The 20,737-nt window shown below is 39.9% G+C and overlaps 1 long non-coding RNA gene across 2 annotated transcripts in view; it reads left to right on the plus strand.

Annotated features, from left to right (window-relative positions):
* Nucleotides 1–860: 860 nt before the first annotated feature.
* The window catches only part of LOC149771308 (uncharacterized), a 319,229-nt gene continuing 299,352 nt past the window's right edge, over nucleotides 861–20,737 (plus strand). The window contains exons 1-3 of one of the 2 annotated variants that reach the window (XR_016418346.1): nucleotides 861–1,034; nucleotides 1,068–1,157; nucleotides 1,400–1,522. This is a non-coding gene — a long non-coding RNA (uncharacterized LOC149771308). Of the gene's footprint in view, nucleotides 1,158–1,399; nucleotides 1,523–20,737 lie in introns of both variants that reach the window. The other variant, XR_016418345.1, reaches the window with a different exon arrangement.

The following is a 20,737-nucleotide window of genomic DNA, read 5'->3' on the forward strand; positions in this document are numbered from 1 at the left end:
CAGGATTTTGGAAACTGAAAGGCGCTTGACCACTGGACCAATTCATTCCTAAAAACTCTTTCTGGAATACCGATTTTTATTATGTCGTGCCACTTTTTATAATGCGTTGCATCTTTTCAACTTGTACACTACTAACATATTCTTGATTATTAATATTATGATATATTTATATTAATGACTTCAAAACTGTCAAGCATCGAGTTTAAAATATGTTCTTTATTAGCATACAATGACTGCATATGCCATAATTGCAGCACACTGAACTACCAGTCCGTTGTCGAAATTTCTTATCTTTATTGTCCATTTTCTTGGCATAATATCAGTCAAGAAAATGAAATGAATGGACGTGCTAATTACCTTTCAAGGTTTACCTATTTAATACACGCCTTATTTAATTTAGACAAAACTGGCAATTTCATACGATATGGAGAAAAGAATTCATAAATCAGTGAATTATTTGCCCACTTTTCAATCATGTTCCAACTCTGATGCTCTTGAATTAAAGTAAATAAAAAAAATTAATACTTAAATAAACATATCTCTCATAACATTTCCGTCTCTACTGTATCTCACCGACGTAATACTTCAGCATTCTAGAGGAGATTGACAGTTTATTTACTAATCCACGGTCATCATTCAAAAACAAATGTAGGTTACCTACTACAATCGTCAAGCATAAAACTACATGTATCATTTTTAGTTACCATTTGATCTGTTTGCCATCACTGTACAATTTAAATAGTATTAATTCACAATATATATATATATATATATATATATATATATATATATATATATATATATATATATATATATATATATATATATATATATATATATCTTCTTTCATTCAGCTAATCAGAAAATTTAATAGCAATATGAACGTCGCTCACTACCACGCGACCACTTTTAGCTGCACATTAGTTGTTCCCGTTGCTACCTACTTATTGAGTGGCTACTATGGCTACGGTGGTTTTGGTGGATACGTTGGATATGGGTCTATGGAGGGTATGGTGGATATTGTGGATACAGAGGTGGAAGGGGCTTGGGCTTTAGTGGATTCAGAGGATTCGACGGTGTATATGAGGACAAAGCCTGGGACGCCATCGACATCACTTACCTAAGGCAGGATATAGTTACAGTAGATGTCATAAAAAGTAAGAACTAATTATATTCATCCTTGACATTTCTAAACCATCGTACAACATAACCACATTGAACTAGTTACACACTAGCGAGATCCCTTCAATTTGTGCTGCCTAGTTACATTTATGTGCACTTACAGTTCAGAGTAACAACACAAATCGCTTTTCAAAATAAGCAACATTATTATAGCAATATTCTATTAGTTTAAGAAGTCAAATGGCGCAAATAATCTTAATTCATTTCCTTTTCAAAGGTATATAAAGAACAGATAATCCAAAAACTGAGACGACACAGAAAGGAAAATCACGCCCTACCGGAATCATAGTCTTAGCTGTCGACACTACCCGAATAAATGTTTGATGGAAGAAAATGAAAGGTCTTTTTAGTCATTATTGTACACTATTCTCTCTCTCTCCCCGTTTCCATATTCATCATTATACTCCCTACCTTTAGTCTCTACATGGACTATATATTATACATGACGAAAACCATACTAAACAAACATCGTTTAACTTGAACGATTCCTGAATCATACTCTAATGTAATTAATGCTAGAAGGGATTATATAAAGCGTACCAACGAATGAAAAGGGTTCAAAAAGTTGTAATCAGCTACTGAAATGTCATTAGTACATTTTTTCTTATGATATATATGGTATTGATATGTCATTTTGCATTTTTACTTGACTTTTCCCTTATATCCACGTACAAAGAGCACGATACAGCGGAGAAGTGAATGGTTTGCTTCTAAAGAAATTAGATACCCAACTATCATTTCAAACACCATCAGATGATGAAGGAGAAATTAATCAGAAGTTGGAGTATCCACATCGAAGGTCAGTTGCCATATATGTTGAGAACATAGTAAAAATATTACATTTGAAACTGATCTCTATAGCTGTTCAATATCAGTTACAACTGTTACAAATTGACAAGATATTATCTAAATTCTAATTATTCATCGAGTTCATTCTTCAATGTATAGATACGAACCACTTCCATTCATTCTTAATTTAAATTTATCATTTATCGGACATGTCGGCCAATTGTCTTGATTTATCACATAAATTAATATAACACAATGAACATGGATTTCAGATTCAACACTTCAACGGATACATATACTATAATATAATTAGAAAAGCATTATGAAATAAAACTTATTACTTTTGTTTATTGTATCGTCTGGGTATGCTCATGGGGCAATTTTGGCATCAGGTACTTCTTTTAAATACCCGGGAGCAGCAGGGGGGGCGAATCGGACATTTTGTCCAAACGTCATTTGGCTTAATTAGTACTTTCTGCACTCAGCGGATCCTGTGTCGTCAGCGCCTGGTAAAAAAAAAGACGACGTCGTCGTCGGGGGATCGTCCGGACGTCATTTGGTTTAATTAATACCTTCTGCGCGCCGATCCCAGCGTCGTCAGCGTCCGGTAAACACAGCGACGACCGCGTCGATGTCATCGCCCCCCCCCTGCTGCTATGATCTTACAAACAGAGTGATCACTAACTCCTCCTCTTGTAAATCAATTAGGTTATTTGACTGATCGGTAAGTCTGAAATTAATTCTCGTTAAAAACCGATTATGGCATTGCATATAGACCGGATTAATCGGATTCTCAACGATTAAAAATCCCGGAGGGGCTGTTGGTGAAAATGAATAAAGGATATACCCCTGTTGGGCCTGATTTGATTGCTTGGTATCCACCTGGTAACTTCCTTCGATAGCATCACACACTAGATTAATCGCTATCACCGATGCAATATTTACGTTGTATGGAGCAATATGCCTACCATCATCTCCGTTATCGTGTCTGAGGATAGTTGATGGATCCAGAAAATCATTAAGAGATTTTCTTAGTTCTGGCGCATTGTATCCTGGAACCTTTAAATCGGGTAAATCGGCTTCTGTGATATTAAACTCGGTTAGGAATTTTTGTTTATCATTAGTTCTGCTATCGGATATTACTTTAACGATTCGTTCATTGATATATTCCATGTCTGATATAAGTTGATTTAACACCTCAACGTGTTTTTGTGCTTTTGTCTCCCGTAGCTGTTCTAGTTGCAATCGGTAATTACGATTAATCTCGGCAAACGCATCAGTGATATCATTTAAACTAATTGCGATCTCGACGTCTGTTTCAGGAGTTTCCTTATACGTAAAATACCATTTAATGGTATTCCTGTTTTGAAATATAAACCTGGGGGGTAAGAACGCGTTTTTCATAACAGATAATTTATCTCGATACCGGGGGGTAATCTCATGATACGATTGCGTGTCCGCGGCGATTCCATGAGGTGGATTCTTAGGCCATCCTAGTATGGTTCTTATTGAACTGTTATAGATATCAACCATATACCCCGGTGTGCTTATTTCAATCGTCGACGATAACGTCGGTTCATGAACCGTAATAGCGATTTTTGATTCTTTTCCTGTGATCGATTTTATCCTGCGTTGAAATTCTTTATTGATTTGTTCTATTTGGTATGACCCAGTTGGTATTGTAACCTCCCCCCAGTCTGGGGTCCCATCGGGTTTATTTGTCCGTGCAAAAACCAGCGAGTTATTAGGTTGTTGTCCGTTAAATGCGTCCGCTCGAATATTAGGCCAACTGTGATATATTCGCAATTTTGCCAGCGCTATTTCCTTCACTGGAACCGGTGATGGAAAGTTCACACTGAATTCGGGTTTTGTTGACGTTATCGATATCATATTTGTTTGTACCGGAGTGGTGTTCTCCGCGATCCGTTGAAGCAACTGAAACCCTTCGGGGTTCAGCGACATTATTATTATTCGTTGTTTTTAGTGTCTAATTTCAACAACCAGGTGGTTCCGGCTTCCAGTTGAAAATCCTCGATTTTTGACATCGCGGAGCTATACAACTGGACCATCGTGGAGAATTCAACATCGGATACGAACAAATTATCAATTGACAACGAGATCAACCCGGATAATTTCGAGTACGCGTCGGATACTATTTGATGTTTTACTGTATACTCGTTGAGTTTTTTCTGAAAACACGATGATATCTTCCTAGTGATTGCGTTGGCGACTCCAGCAACTGTTGTCATTGCGGAGATAGCGATTGGAACAGCGATCGGGGCTATCGTGGTTACCGTGGATAAAATAACACCGGTACCGGCTACTATACCCGACACCGAGTACACGACCGCGTCGATGGCGGTTATTTTTCGGCGGTATTTTTTTTTTTTTACACGGTATTGTTCGGAAAGCGTTTTCAAGTTCGCGGAGAATTCTTTTGCGGTATCGAATCGATATTGATGTGACGTCGGTGATACCTCTGATTCAATTTCCTTGGTGGTCATTTTTATTTTAAAAGAGCTAGTGTTTTTAATTAATTAGATTCGCTACAAATTCCACATACCATGTGATGTTTGCCCCGGCTAGATTTCCATCAACGGCATAAATTGTAAACTGTTCAGTTTCGTTCCTGTCTATAATTGTTGATATTGTATTGTTAAACCCGGATGAACTCGACGATAATATATTAAACTGCATCATTGAAACCAGTGTCAATCGATAAATGCCCTTAACAGTTGCGGTGATATTTACTGTATTCTGTGTAGGAGTCCAATCGAATGATCCATGCCGAATTGTGTATACTGTGTTGATGGTGTTCTCATGAGGGATTTTTATTTTTATCATTTCCGGTATTCTGTCTTTGATATTTGCAACATCAACTATGATTGTTTCTATTTCCCGTGTATGCACGTATAAACCCCTTTTGATCGAGCTTTCAATATCAGTTTTGATTGTTTCTATTTCCCGTGTATTCTCGGTCATACTTTTTTTGTTCGCTGCAACATCAAGTTTGATTGTTCCTATTTCATATGTATGCACGTCTATACCTTTTTTGTTCGCTGCAACATCAGTTTTGATTATTCCTATTCCCCGCCAATACGCGTCTACATTTTTTTTGTTCGCTTCAACATCAGTTTTGATTGTTCCTATTTCCTGTGTATGCGCGTCCACACCTTTTTTGTTCGCTTCAATATCAGTTTTGATTGTTCCTATTTCCTGTGTATGCGCGTCCATATTATTTATGATCGTTGTAACATCAGTTTTGATTGTTTCTATTTTCCGTCCATGCGAGTCTACATTATTTATGATCGTTGCAACATTAGCGCCGATTATTTCTATTTCCCGCTCATGCGCGTCTACATTATTTCTGTTCGTTGCAACATCAGCTTTGGTTATTTTTATTTCCTGTCCATACGCAGTGATATCATTTATAGTTATTGTAATCTCATCCAGCTTGGTATTTTTTTTACCAAAAAATTTATCAAAGTTGTCATCGATCCTGTTAACATTTTTTCGTAACGTGTAAAATTGGCCCGACAGCGTCGTAAACTCCAAAATAGTATTTTTTATTGTTGCAAGATTTGGTTCGGTCACCGTCGGGGTCCCAAAAAAACTAGCGGTAGTGAGTTGTATATCGGTGATAGATTTTTTCACCTCGGCGACAGATTTTTTCACCTGCGCGTCAAGTTCGGTCACCGATCTATCTAACCTTGTAAAACCGTCCTGGACTAATGTTACCCTATCCGTCACCGTCGATATATGTTCACCCGGTTTGAGTCGTCCGTCGCCGGTATACAGCGCGATAGTGTCCTCGGCGGCATCACGCCGTCGTATTAAAACGTCATTCAGCGACACATTACCGGATTTCAATTTACCCTGGCGGTCTTGAAATACAACTATTTCACCCGGGTCAACACTGGTTAAATTCAACGTATCAGCGATTTCATCCTCGATTAGTTTTTTTTATGTCGGCGGCGGCCGTTTCCGTGGATTCTTTCAGCACCGAAACCGGTCGTCCCCAAATATCAATCATCGTTATTGTAAAAAAAAACGGCGTTTCTAATTAACCCGCCGGGCCTCTACGACCCCACTAGTGTATTCGTTTACAACCACATGAGGTGGTTTTCGCGATGATGAAATCGCCGCGAGTACGTTCAATACCTCACGGCCACATATCGGTGGGTCGCTTAATCGCTGTGTTGGCAGCGTGGAATAAAAAGCCCGGGCTGAACACGCCCGGATATACCGCATGAACTCGTTTGGCGGGGCTAACCCGTATGAATCAAAATAGACGATCGCACGCGGATCAATCGCGTACGCAACCCAATGAGTCCCCGCTCCGGAGGACCCATCGAGGTTAATTATGCCGGTTTCAATATTCCTTGGCGCCGCCGGTAATTGATCCCTCATAAAAACACCTCTGAAGTTTTTTATCGCTAGCGCGTTTGCGGCGTCTATTAAATCAAAATTAGACATGGGAGTCATTGACTCCTGCGTTAATAAACGGTCCCCGGTAGTCTTAGACCCTTTCCCGAGTACCATGAATACGGGGTTCCCGGTAGTCTTAGACCCTTTCCGGCTACGGGTCGTTTTTTTATAGCCTTTCCCGGTTGCCTTTTTCAGTGCCATTTCCGCCGCGGTACCAACGGCCCCCAACGCAGCCGCCTTAGCCACTGCTGGGGCCGCCGCGGCAATCAACGCTGGAATTGCGGCTAACAGCGGAAATATCCCACCGGTCTTTTCCATGTTTTTAATCGCTGCGGCCGAGAAATCTATTTGAACACCCTTTCTATTCTTCATCGCATTATTGAAATGTTTTATTTGACGCGCCGTCAACGATATCTTATGATTACCACCTGCCATCTGTGACGGCTTCAGCGTTATTGTGGTCCCGCATTGCTTAGCCGACTTTGATCGTAATTTCTTGACTTACCATCAGTCAACTCTACACTGACGACACTATACGACATTTTATTGTAAACGCGTTTTGTGCTTTCAATTACATGTTTTCCACTGGCGCATCAACGATTCTCATTCGTCCACCAACACCTTCCAACAGCATTGATTTATCGCTGAGGATGACAGCAATAGCTCTATAATCAGCAATAGCGCCGCGAGTTACATTAGCTCGGAAGTGTATATCAACGACGGATTGTCTTGTTAAATCAAGATGTTCCAGCGAAAAGTAATAGATCGGATATAGTTCTTTGAAATCATGTTGTGATATTTGCAAACCAGTGTCGACGTTTTGATCACGACTCATATACGACAGCAACCGATGGTACACGCGTGCAATATGGTTTTGACCGTAATTAAGTTGTATATCCTCAGATGGTTCCTGCTGGCCGTTTATTCTCAGCGAGACGTCAGTAACGCCTAATCGATCAAATATCATATGGCTGAATAACTGATTATCAACTCTCGTCATATCCTGCAACGCAACAAATATATGACGCGGAGCCGAAATGCCTTGTTGTGATGCCAGGTTCCATGTGAATATACCATTGATATTTGATTGCTTAGTATCTGTTGTTGTTGTTAACCAACTTAGTAATGATTTTCCTCCCTGCTCCATAAATGATAGCAATCGTGCCTCTGTGGTAATGGATGGAGTCATTACTGGCATCCACAATAATATTTTAGTTAAAACGACTTTACCAGGGTCATTATTTGGATTTGCAGGATCCGCTGAAATTCTCCAAATTGCATTTCTATCATCACCTTTTCGCACAAGCACCACGGTATGCGTTGCTCCGTAGATAACTTTTCGCACGTTCCTACAAAATCCAAATATATGATGCAGTGGAATCGCGCATGAGAAAGATCTACGCGCCCCTGTTAACATTGATATGCGTGTTGCAGCTCCGATGTTAAAATTAGGATCGCTGTTTATAATCATATTCTCAACATCAGCATCAGCGTTATTAGCATTATTTCTTGGTCGTCTTACCACACATTGTGAGTTTCCAGCAGTGTTTTTAGTATCCTTTGCAAACATCATAGATGGACCCGCTGATCTTGTATAATCGTCGGAATATCTTGCTAGCCCGATTATTGTTGTAGCAACATCAACATCGCGTTCTATAGACTCGATCTCTCTTCCATCAATGAGATATTTTGCACTCTCAAATAGCGCCATTACGCCGTTATTGACTAAGCCAACTTTGGTACCATCTGGATACGGTGCTGGTACAGCAGGAGTATCGACCTCTGTTACAAGTTCTCCTTCGATTTCAATAAACGCTTCACACGGTAAAAAATATTTACTGGTATCATGGACTTGAAGTTCAATTCGCGATCGTATGTTGGGTTGTACTGCATGATAGGAATAAAATTGATAATTACGGACAGAATCATCCTTGTGCACTGGTGCGTCCATATCAAACGCCGGGTCAGCTGTTCGTTTAAACATTTTATTTAATAATACGCTGATGCATCTAAATCATCGTCGTGGTTTTAAACCACTTGCCGCTATTATGTTTGCGATGTCATCTTGATTATTGTTTACCAACGACGCTAGTTTTTCTTCCACGGCGTTATTTATTACTTTACTGACATTCGCAGGCATCACTGTCGTTGATGGCATCACCGGTGGTTTCTGTTTTTTTCTCCTCACCAACGACATTAGTTTGTCCTTTGCTGCAGAAAGCGCCTTTCCGGCAACGTCTCCAATAGCACTAATACCCTTATCACGAATAACATCAATAGCCTTCATTCCTAATTGTTTGACTAACGGCGCTATTTTTGGAGCCATTCTTGTAAATAACCCCGCAATGGTGCTACCGAGACCATCTCCATAGTACGCGCGGTAAACAGGCAATCGCGAGTTTACCACGTAGACGAGTACTGGTTTATCGTGGTTGTAGTGTATGATCATCTTTATTATAAAAACACCGGTTTTTCAATTAGTGATTGTGATCACCAGTGATTGATCACCCCCCCCCCCACCGCCGTGTGGAAAACCGGAATAAATTTTATCAAAATTTCCTGGGGTTTTTGCCCTCGATAAAAATCCGGTTTTTTTCCGTTTTTTTCTTGATTTCTAGTCATTTTTGGTCATTTTTTGTTGCCTATAGTCGTTTTTTTTCGATTTTTCAGCAAAAACATCGATTTTCTCTAAATGATTTCCTGGGGTTTTTGCCCTCAAAAAATTGCCAAAAACGGTCAAAAAATGGCCAAAAATCGACAAAAATCGACCAAAAAACTGACAATTTTATAATTTTATAATTTTATAATTTTTTTAATCATCCACGAGTTCGTCTATGAGCGTTCGATATGCATTAATGTCCATGATACCGCCTGCAAATAACCGCTTGCAAATATCAGCGGCCTCATTGATTATTTCCGGAGAGTTATTTCCGGCTCGTTTTCCTCCGATTAGTACCTCTAGCCGTGATATATCACTGAGAACACTGTTAGGACAAGCGTTTTCAACTAGACCACTACCACTTGGATACCCCTCTCCGCTTGTTTTTTTAGAACCAGCTTTTTTTTGACGTTTTTCTTTTCGCTGTTCTTGTTGTTGTTGTATATCATAATCATCAATTCCTTTTTTAAATTCTTTATATCCCAATTCTTTTGTATCCAAGCGATCAACCCCTTTATTCGTTTTATACAACCAATTAACCCAGTCATCTCGTTTTATATTACTGTTTTTATACTCGTCTTTTAAAAAGTCTTTTCTTGAATGATAGCTTTGAGCGGCAAAATTACCAAAAACCCTATAATCGTCGGATTTCAGTAATTGAGGTCGTTTTATTTCCTCTATAGCCCCTTCAGTGAGTTTATACATAAAGGAAATCCCTCTTTGAGTGGAAATTTTTTGAGATTCACCAACATCAATATCAGCTAATCGTTCATACTCTCGTTGGGTTTTTATATCACTGGAAAGTTGTTTTATCCGTTGCTGTGTTTGTTCTGTCTCTGCTGCTATCTTTTCAAGTACAGGAAAAAGAGGCGCCTCTTTCCGTTCGCCTTCCTTAGGAATATCTCCATATATTGCCCGTTCTGTTGCCGCTGTAACATCCCTAATCGCTTTAGTTACCGGGGCAAACAGTTGTTCGCTTCCAACAGTAAAATCGGTTTGTAGTTGTTCTCGGACCCTGTCTCGTAACGGTATGAACTTTTTAAGCGCCGCTAGCCGCTCTCTGGCTAGCCGAGTAGTAAGTGATTCGCCTACCATTATTGCAATTGCGAAGCAATTTCTAATTTCCCGCCGAGTGTACCATCGGGGGCTCCACGGAGTTTTCGTCTATAATCCTTCTAATGTTTTTGATCTTGCTAGAAATCTCCCGGCGTCGTTCATAAACACGTCCGAGTTTTTTTCGTATTATTTCAACGGCAGTAAATAGTCCAATGAATGCATTTGCGTCATTGTGGTACAAGTTTTCATTGATCGTATGTTGTAATCGTTTTATAAAAAAGTACTCGCGGGCCAGGGTAAAACGCCCCCGTTTCGATTGTTCGTTAATAATTTCATAATCGGATAATATTTTTTCACTGTCGAGACCATCAGATAATTCAATTCCTTGATTTTTTAATTTTGAAATCTCGGCTAATATATTATTGATGTCTTCGATATTCATTATTCTTATAGAACATCTTGCTTTTAAATAAAAAAAAAATGAAACCCCGTGTATCAATTCCGAAGGTGTTTAATAATTCGTTAGACGTGACCTCGTCAGCGCCATAGGCGCCGGTGACTTCATCACTCGCTGATTTCTGTTATATATGAAAATCGAATTCTATGCCCGGTCTTTTTTGAGATCGCTGAATTCTGTATTCCTTCTGCAACAAATCGTATCGAGGCTCCACAAATGTCAAAGTATCTACTGGCTTCATTCATCGACTGAAATATTTTTTCTTCGTGAGTTGTTGTATCAAATGACTTTACGGGTTTTGCTTTGTTTGAGTATTTACCAGTTTGGCCTTTTTTGACATTCTGACTCTGAGAGATGGCTTGCAGGTTTGTAAGAGAATTATCAGTCTTATTATTATTAATATGATCAATCACAAGCCCATTCTCGATTAATCCGTTAAATACTTCAAATACCATCCTATGAACATAATACTTCTTCTTTCCGGCACCAAATGTCAAATACCCCTGATTATTTACGGTACCAACCGGCTTCTTCAGTCTACGATTTCTAACAATGCCGTCGCGAGACGCCTCGTAATTGACGAGCAGGGGATGCGACTGAAATTCTCGGTCCATTTGTATAATAATACTACTTGTCTAATTTATTATTTGGTTTAATTATGAATCTTTCAACGTAGTCCTGGGGGGTTTTGATGACGAAGTCGGCGGTAGGGTCAATGACGGCGTTTTTAATTAGCTTGTCATAATAGCGTTTTAGTTCCCTGTATCGCTTTCCGCCACAATTGATACACAACTGCGATTTTCCTCTTACACCGACGTGACAAACCAAGCACGGGAGGGGGCCAAGAGAACCATTACGAACGCTTTGTAAATGATACCCGCAGAATTCACCTCTACATGATTTATTGCACGGGGTTGTCGACCCAATCATCAACCATTTGCAGTGATTCATTATACTATATTCTTTTATTTAAATACTTGTTTTAATTATATGGATGAGTTCGAGAGATTAGCAGCAATTAAGCCCTGGAAAAATATTAAGTTCAATCTCGATAGAGTCCTCAAGGACGCACCAAAAGCGTTAATAAACGATAGAACCCTGTTGAGTAAAATACGCGATTGTATCGATGAATTCAAGCGTGATGGTGCATCTCATAGTTGGTCAACATTTCGAATTGATGGCGTTGTTGATGCTACCATGAACGACAACCGCGCAGCAACGATAATATCACAACTTGACGGTAAAAAGTATTTCTTCAGAGTAAAATTCATTGTCCGGGTGGAATCAGGTGATTCGATCATACGTGATAAATTTGAACCAGTTCTCAGCGACAAGAAAACAGTCATTGTTAGCCGCGACTCCAAGCCGGGGTTGTTAACCGGAATTGACAGACCATACTATGAACGAGCGTATCCTGAAACAGCAGTTGTTTATGGAATATACCCGTTAAATAAGAAACCTGATATCGGAAAACTAGCGCCGATGAAACAGTCAACGGGGATAAATTGTGTAGCAGAACGAATAATAGAGCATTTTACAAATGCATGTCGAGGAAACAAATTGACTGATTTACGACGTAGCAAAATCAACCAGTGGGAGGAGACAGTGCGCGAGCGAGGAGCAACCATCAGCGACATAGCGAGATTAGAAACATCGCTGAGATTTCCAATAACCGTTACAACGATAGCCGGTGAAGTATTACACGAATCAAAGTACAAATCGAAGGGAGCCCCAATCAAAATTATTGATCATAACGAACACGCATGGACGCCCGCGATCACAGTGTTTCCACGGGATAGAACGGTAAAGTATATCCCGGGGGAATTTTTGGGAGAAGAATTCTCCCGGGATGGTTTTCTCGCGGAGAGGAAACTATTTGATGCTATTGCTTATTTGTGTAAAAACGACCCTGTATCAGTGTGGTTACTTCGCAGCGCTGATACCTTTGATCAGTTTGTAAGACCAAACGGTGAATTATATCGCACTGAAGCATTTCACAACAAGATGAAAAAAACCGCCATGGAATTTGAAGAGCATGATGAACAACTGCTAACAAATTGTTTCACGATTCCATCGGTTGCAGCTCATGTTGCAGCAAGGAAAAATGCGTGGAGCCCAACGCGCAAGGAATTTCTACCAGATGTACAATCCAGTTGTTTGGAATACTATCACGGTGGACTATGGAACACTGAATACAACCGCGACGCTATGATTTCCGTTGATATGGTTGCCTGTTATCCAGCGAGTTTTCTCGGGTATGGATCCGCCGCTGAGTATTTCAAACGATTTGGACACCCCAGACATGAAATGACTCGTGTTGCTATTAATGGACCACTGCCTGATTTTGATTTAACCGGATTCGCTCGCATAGTATCATTTGAATTCGCGGCAGGACTTCATCGCTGTTGTTATATTTGGATCGGTAGACACATGAATAAAAAAAAGTGGTTGCCAATAGCGCTGCTACGGTATATGATTGATTGTAAAATGCTAGTTTCGTTGATTGTCAGTGACGCGATTATATCATACCGAGCGCAGACTGAAGTCTGGTTACCAGAACCGGAGCGTCTAGATAGCATAATTGACGAGTCCAGAAAGCACATTGATGCCGACGAGGAATATATCGTCGAATGGTCCAGGAGAATATTTAACCAACGAAACCACGAGGCAAAAGATCTCGGTAGAAGAATAATTGGTAAGTTCACACAAGGTGGAAAAAACTGCGACTACAAACGATATTGCTCACGGCTGATTATAGATGACGCAGAATATGATTTCGTAATCAAGGACGCAGTGGCGAAAAATAGATACGTGAACTGCGAAACAGCTTTCTTGTCCAATGGAACAAAGTTGGGTACAGTTGTTACCTACAGCGATGGAGACAGCCCGGCATACCCGCATTTGAGGGCGTCTATGCTGGGTTACGCCGCTATCAATTTATTCTCGATGATAAATAGATTTCCTAACACCGCGGTTAGAGTAGCCGTTGATTCATTTTATATTGACGTAACGTATAAGGAAAACGTAGCCGAGTTTACTAGTCCGGACGAGAGTTGGGGTACATGGAGAATTAAAAATGAAATACGACGCGATTATTCCCCGTCAGCAGATGTCACCGTTGAAAACAATTACCTACGCGGTGATAAATTGTCAGAATGGTCTAATGCACCACCGTGTTCTGATCCAATTTGTAGACACAAGACGGTTTATTTAAGCGGCTGTGGCGGGTCAGGAAAGACGACTCGGGCAATTGAATTATTTCGAACGCGGGCAAGTATAATCGTGCTTACACCGACCCATAGACTAGCGCGAGAGATAAAACAACGAAATGTTGACGCCGTTACTTATCACAGCTTTTTTCGATACAGCGGCGGTGAGTGGACTCCTGATCGAATGGGTGAAAAATTTATTCCTGAAGTTATCATCTGGGATGAGATATGTGCTGTTTCGTTAGATACTTTACGAATGTTTCTTGATTGGTTGCTGCTCGCGAATACAGCGGTAATCATGTGTGGCGACCATGGCCAACCACCACCATTTGTCGGCGAGGGTCCACATGATTGGTTGAGCGGATTCGTGGACTATTATGAAGAAACCGTTACTGATTACCGAGCACTTGATGAACAACTGCGCGAGGTTAAAAAATTAATCAGATTACAGCCGGATAGAATTCAATGTGAAATAATCCGCGAGGTGATTCCGGAAACGCCGTTAAATGAATTCTGGGAAACATGGAGACCAAACGATTTGATTGTAGCGAGTAGAAAGATAGTCAGAGACACACTTCAGCGGAGGTTGTTTACGTTGCATAAGGAAAAGTTTCCAACGCGTCCAGTGCCGTTATGTTATAGACCCGCGGATACACGGCGGCAGAACATTGAAGTTGAAATTCCAGGCCGGACAGAAAAACAAATTCTCGTGCTGAATGATATTGTGCTCGTTGATATCAGCGTCGTTGAGGACGCGCTACGTGCTGATAAATCCCCGTGGACGCTAGGATACGCAACAACAATACATTCCTCGCAGGGACTGACTATCACGGGTACAATTGTTTGGATGGTTGATAATCGCATCGAATGGACCAATCTAGTCTATCTTGCGGTGTCCCGAGTACGGAGAATGAATCAGCTTCGAAGAATTGTTGTTGACGGAGTCACCGACGAAGTCACCAACGACATCATCGATGCAAGCGTCATTGATAGAAAACTCTCGGGTTACCGCCAACAGGATAAAAAAAACAGCGGCGTTTTGATATTGATGCCGAATTAATAATCTCGCTACGACAACAACAGAATAATCACTGCGCGAGTTGCAATTGTATAATGAGTTGGCGTTATTCGGATAAAGACGCTCGCCAATTTACCGTGGATAGGATCGATAACAGTCTCGGTCATGTCAAAAACAATGTGAGGTTGACATGTCTTGAGTGTAATAGACGCAACGGCGCTAGTTAAGACCACGCGGGGGTAATTGAGTATCGTCAGGTATCACTTGTAGTTGCTCGCGTGTAAACCCCCGCTGTGGGGCAGTTGGATCCAGTCTATAGATCGGTGGTCTACCAGTTGATCGTGTTATCGTTGATATGTTATGTGTGGTAACACTCCAGATAGGATCAGTAGCTCTTTTTTTACCGCCTTCAAGCTCTCCTGGTTCATACAGATATCTAACAGTGACATCGCCGAGAATCGGCTTGGAAACGCTATCTATTTTTGATCTTCCGGGTATATTCTTTTCTTTAATCGCGTCGCTGGGCTTCATGCTGATTGCTCGGGTAATCTCGTTATTTAACGCGGCAATTACGCCTGGCAACCTTTTGACCCATTCACGAGATCGTTTTTCTTGGATGAATTCCTTCGCGTATTGATATCCAAATAACCGTTCAGCAAGAGTCCGATTGAATCGTTCAACAATTGCCTGATCACGATGTAGCGCAGTATGACCTCGTCGTACCGCGACGCTATGATGTTTCAGCGTTGATAAAACAGCGCCGCGAAATTCACTACCGGGATCAACTTGTAATAGATTTGGCCAGCGCAGAGGGCCTCTTCGATAAATTCTTTCAAACGCAGCGGCTACTTCAGTTGCTGACTTTGTTTTTAACGGCTCCGCTTGTTTGTATCGACTCGCAACATCAACTACGGTTAGCGCGTATTTGTAACCGTTGTCATGCGGCAGAAATAGTATATCAGCCTGATGAACGTCATTAGGTACGCTGACATCAAAGCGCGAAAAGTTGATTTGTTTAGGCGGTGGTAGATAGATTTGCCATATAGCCTGTTTGGATAACCAATTAGCCGCAGTGGCCCTCGTTACTTTTGCAGCGCTTGCAAGCTTACCAATTGCGGCCTTCCCCTTCCAGTATCCTCTCGGAGAATAATAGATGGATTCCATGTTGTTATTATAAACGCTAGCGTTTTCAATTACCAGCGCGAGAAGCTCCGCTTCCAATCATTAATTTACCTTTCATAGCCGATTTTATCAACCATGAGGCCAATTTTTCTTTGAAGGATTTATCAGGAATAGCATTTAGCGCGTGAATTAATTTTACGTCCGCGATATGACGCTGTTGCAGATCGCTACTTTTGTAGTAAGCAACATCATGAGCATGACACGCCTTATCGATAGCGTTTATTGGGTACTCACCGGGTTTGGGCTGATTTTGATCATCGAGTCTGATATCTAATCGTGTTCCGGGGCCACAGTAGCTATATCCTGGGAGGTGTTTTTCTCCTGGATACTTTGCCCACGGGGTTCCGGGGAGTTTTGATAACTTGGCTGCAATATCACCTCCTCGCTTTTTTTTAAAACACCCCCGGGGTTAATAGAAATAAATCTAAATTTCTTTGTACCGCATTGTACACACTTACCAGTAAGCGCCGATCTATTATTTCTTGTTGTAACGGTTGTCATATCATTTGTGCCAGTACGCACTCTTCACTCTTCACTTCACACAATATAGATCCATAATTTATGTATAGAGACATGAATATAATTGACTTTTCAGCGACTAAAACAAGAGAACCAGTTAAGCATGTTGCAGCGTTACCAAACTCGATCCGGATGATTATCATCGGACCATCTGGATCCGGCAAGACGCAATTGTTACTCAATTTAATAATGAGATGGATGAAGTGGGATAAGTTGTATTTGGTTGCTCCTAGCGTAGATGATCAACGATCGCTAAAAAAAATGTCATTGAGTTTATTACGGATATCAATGATGCACCGGGTATCGATGATATTGATGGCGACGTTAACAATCTAGTCGTGCACGATGATGTTATGTTAGACAATCAAAAAAACCCAGCTAGGATATTTTCCAGAGGCAGGCATAAAAACACTGACGTGATATATGTCACTCAACGATACACTCAGATTCCAAAAGTAATCAGAGACAACTGTAATATTCTTGCTGTATTCAACGGCGTTGATACACACACGCTACGAAATATTTGGCAGACATGGTGCGGCGGTGACATGGACTTTAATGTTTTTCGAAACTTTTTTAGTCATGCTCAGTCGACCCCACATGGATTTGTAACGATAAATTTACATGATCCTCGGACACGATATCGTATCGGACTTGACCAAATATTTGGTTAAATTGTAAGCAGCGGGGGGGGGGGCGATGACATCGACGCGGTCGTCGCTGTGTTTACCGGACGCTGACGACGCTGGGATCGGCGCGCAGAAGGTATTAATTAAACCAAATGACGTTCCGGACAATTGTCGATTTGGCCCCTCGACGATGACAACGACGACGACGTCGTTTTTTTTTTACCAGGCGCTGACGACACCGGATCCGCTGAGTGCAGAAAGTACTAATTAAGCCAAATGACGTTTGGACAAAATGTCCGATTCGCCCCCCCTGCTGCTCCGGGTGCATTTGCATGCATGCATACGTACTCTCAACATATACAGACATTTACCAGGGTTTTAAAACCGAATCTGGAATCTAAACATGAGCAGCGTACAATGTCTAACGAGATTTTTAAAACGTATTCATGACTTCATTTGTTGATACTTACTCGCACTCACTGAAACCATACATTAAAACCAGGCCGGAATAAAAATAATGTGCTATTAGAACACGTTTTACCATAGTCAAATATTTTGATCTTCATTTGTATGTTCTTTTAGTTCACTTTACATACAACTGCACTATTGTAAAAACTAAATAAATCTTTAATTACCAAAGGGAGAGGAACTTACAGTATTTTGATATGAATCCAGAATAAACCTGATAAAGTTCTATCAAAATCCTAAATGAATGAAGGGCTCTGTATTACTTTCAAAAGCGGAAATGTGCTGGTGGGGCAAGAATCATGGCGTTCTGAAGATGGAATCGCCCAGAACTCATTCGAATATCTCACAATGGTTCCAAATTATTATTAGTTCAAATAACGAATACCTTCTATTTCCATTGAATATGCCAAACAAATTTTTTCCTCTGAATAATGTCTAGGTACGTCACAAAAAGTATGTATAATTATCGACTGGAACACAAGAAACGAGGATGACTCCATAATCGGAATGAATCTGGTTGGTCAGTTCTTTCCTTATATGCACCTGCTATTGGGAATGAGTTTCATAATATAGCGTACGTGCCGGATCTTACTACTCATTTTGCCTGGAATTTGTACATTCATGTAACACAGCCCAACCAATGTAAAGTTACTGAATTCTTCTAGAAACGTCGAAACGGCATCGGCCAATGAGAAATGAATCCAAAGGAGCCATTAATTCTTATTATCAAGTTGTTTATTAATAATTATCAAAATATACTTTAACATCTACTTATCTATCACATGAAAATTTAGCTCTTAACAGACTCGGGTCACGTAGACAATATCTAACTAAAGATATTTTTACAATTTACAGCCCTGAATAAAAATAGCAAACATAAAATACAATCATGAACCAGAAGGTACCGAAAATATGAATTTACATAACACTGTACATGCGTGGTTGGTCGAGTATTAACCTTCAAAGTTACAGTAAATCTTATCCATGAAGATTAAAGCTGCGAAACGTCCTGTTTTGGTTAAGCAAATATTGTTTGCATTGTTTGCATTTGCATTTTATTGCTTTAGTCAGCCGTCAATGCGCATCTTCCACTCATCTTGCATAAAATTCAAGTTTGGTTTTTAAATAATCACGTTAAGAGTTTTAAGCAGTTTTATAACAACAAGTCTGCTCTGGAAGAGCCATTGCCATCAAAGACCATCGAGCAACTCCTCAACATATTGCCCTGTATCTCGAACACAAGATATATGGTCATTCCGGCAGACTCCACTCATGTCATTGTAAAAGACCTTAGCCTTGTTATTGGTGCTGCTCAACAGCGATAACTAGAGCGAAGGAGTGCAATAAGAAGACGCTATCATAGCAATTCATTCTTCAGACCGAGAGCCCGATGAACTGAAATTGTCATCAGAACTTCCTGCTGATGACGGCTGTATGACGGTGCTTTATCAGAACAAAATCGAAACCTGCGGAAGAACAAATCAATACATCGTCCCTTGGACATGGTAGAAGATGATTGCATTGATAACGCTACCTCGCACACATTTTCCAGATTAACTTCAGTTGACATCATTTCAAGGCAGAAAGGCACCGTCAAAACAAATTAAAAGATTATACCCATTGTAGACATTATGTCCTTTTAACAAGCTGAGCGGCCTCAACTTCATTGTTAAATTCATCTCCCAAAGACAACAGCGTCACAACTGCGGCGAGGGCCCGATTTCTGTCTAAATTAGTGCAATAAGACACGTTCCACAATGTATGAACAAACCAAGGGACAGCCTTCACGTCACACGCCGTAAGGATTGTATATATATATATATATATATATATATATATATATATATATATATATATATATATATATATATATATATATATATACGTTCTTTACTAATATATCAAATCTGGAAATCCGGTTTATTTTTCTGCAATGCGACAAATCTATATTTAATTCATAAGTGCGATATACAGCGTCTATTACAATGATACCATGCGTACAGGACTGATCTGCAATGCCGTTACAGGACTGATCTGCAATGCCGTTACAGGACTGAACTGCAATGCCGTTACATGAATGAGCTGCAATGCCGTTACAGGAGTGAGCTGAAATGTCGTTACAGTCTACAAAATTAGCATTCACATGGAATAAGGAAAGAATATAAAAAAAACATGTAATGTTATTATTATTAGTTTATTACCATTGGTGAGTTAATAGCGCAAATTTTGAGTTAGATATATTTTTTTGCTGTAGGCCAAATATTAATAACTCTGGCCAGACAATGGCAATGCATTGTGTATTGTACTCAGTAATACAAGACAGGAAAATATGATAGCAATATGCGCGATCGTTTGACGGAAACAATGCTTTTCTCCAGAATACGTGACATGATGTGTGTCAGTGGCTGATGCTGTTACTTGTATGAGGTATAATGAATTAAATATGTTTATTTTCAATAATTTTCAATACTAAATATGAAGCAGAAGAAGGCATTATAAGTTCTTCATAATAATGTGAGACCAATTCAAACATATTTTGAGAATTGTAAATACAGTTTTAGCGTCCACCAATGCATAGTTCGATTTATCAGCAGTAAGTGTCTTACTATCTTCTTATATTCCAAACTGATGAGTGATCGTTGTGACGATTATTTCTTGAACACAAACACACACGCTGCATAAAAATGTATATAGTACACCTAAAAAAGTCATTGATATGATATGTACAGTATAATACACATATTTCAAAAGAACAGTAAAGTGGATCAGTCTATGTTAAAGACATAAATTAAAAACAAAGGACTTGACCAAATGATCAAGGTGAGCGCGAATATATTCCACTGTTTGTATTACTTTATATGTAGAAATTGATCCTAGTTCACAGAATAAAATTAACCTACAATGAAAACTTAAGCAAAGATCTGTCCAAAACAATCTAAAAATAAACTTTCAAGGAAATATATTCCATGAAACTTGCTATAGTTATGTCATGTTAAAGATTTGTAATATGCTATGGCTGGGAGAGACAGTCATGAATTTACAAATAGAAGAAAAGTTCCCAGGTGTCTGACAATTGATTGTTATATGAAATTGTCAAAAGCTCACAAATCGAAATTCACATACAGCAGCAGAGGAGGCGAA

The sequence above is a fragment of the Sinohyriopsis cumingii genome, unplaced genomic scaffold (genome assembly GCF_028554795.1).
Source record: "Sinohyriopsis cumingii isolate HCF-2022 unplaced genomic scaffold, ASM2855479v2 utg001953l, whole genome shotgun sequence".
NCBI lineage: Eukaryota > Metazoa > Mollusca > Bivalvia > Unionida > Unionidae > Sinohyriopsis > Sinohyriopsis cumingii.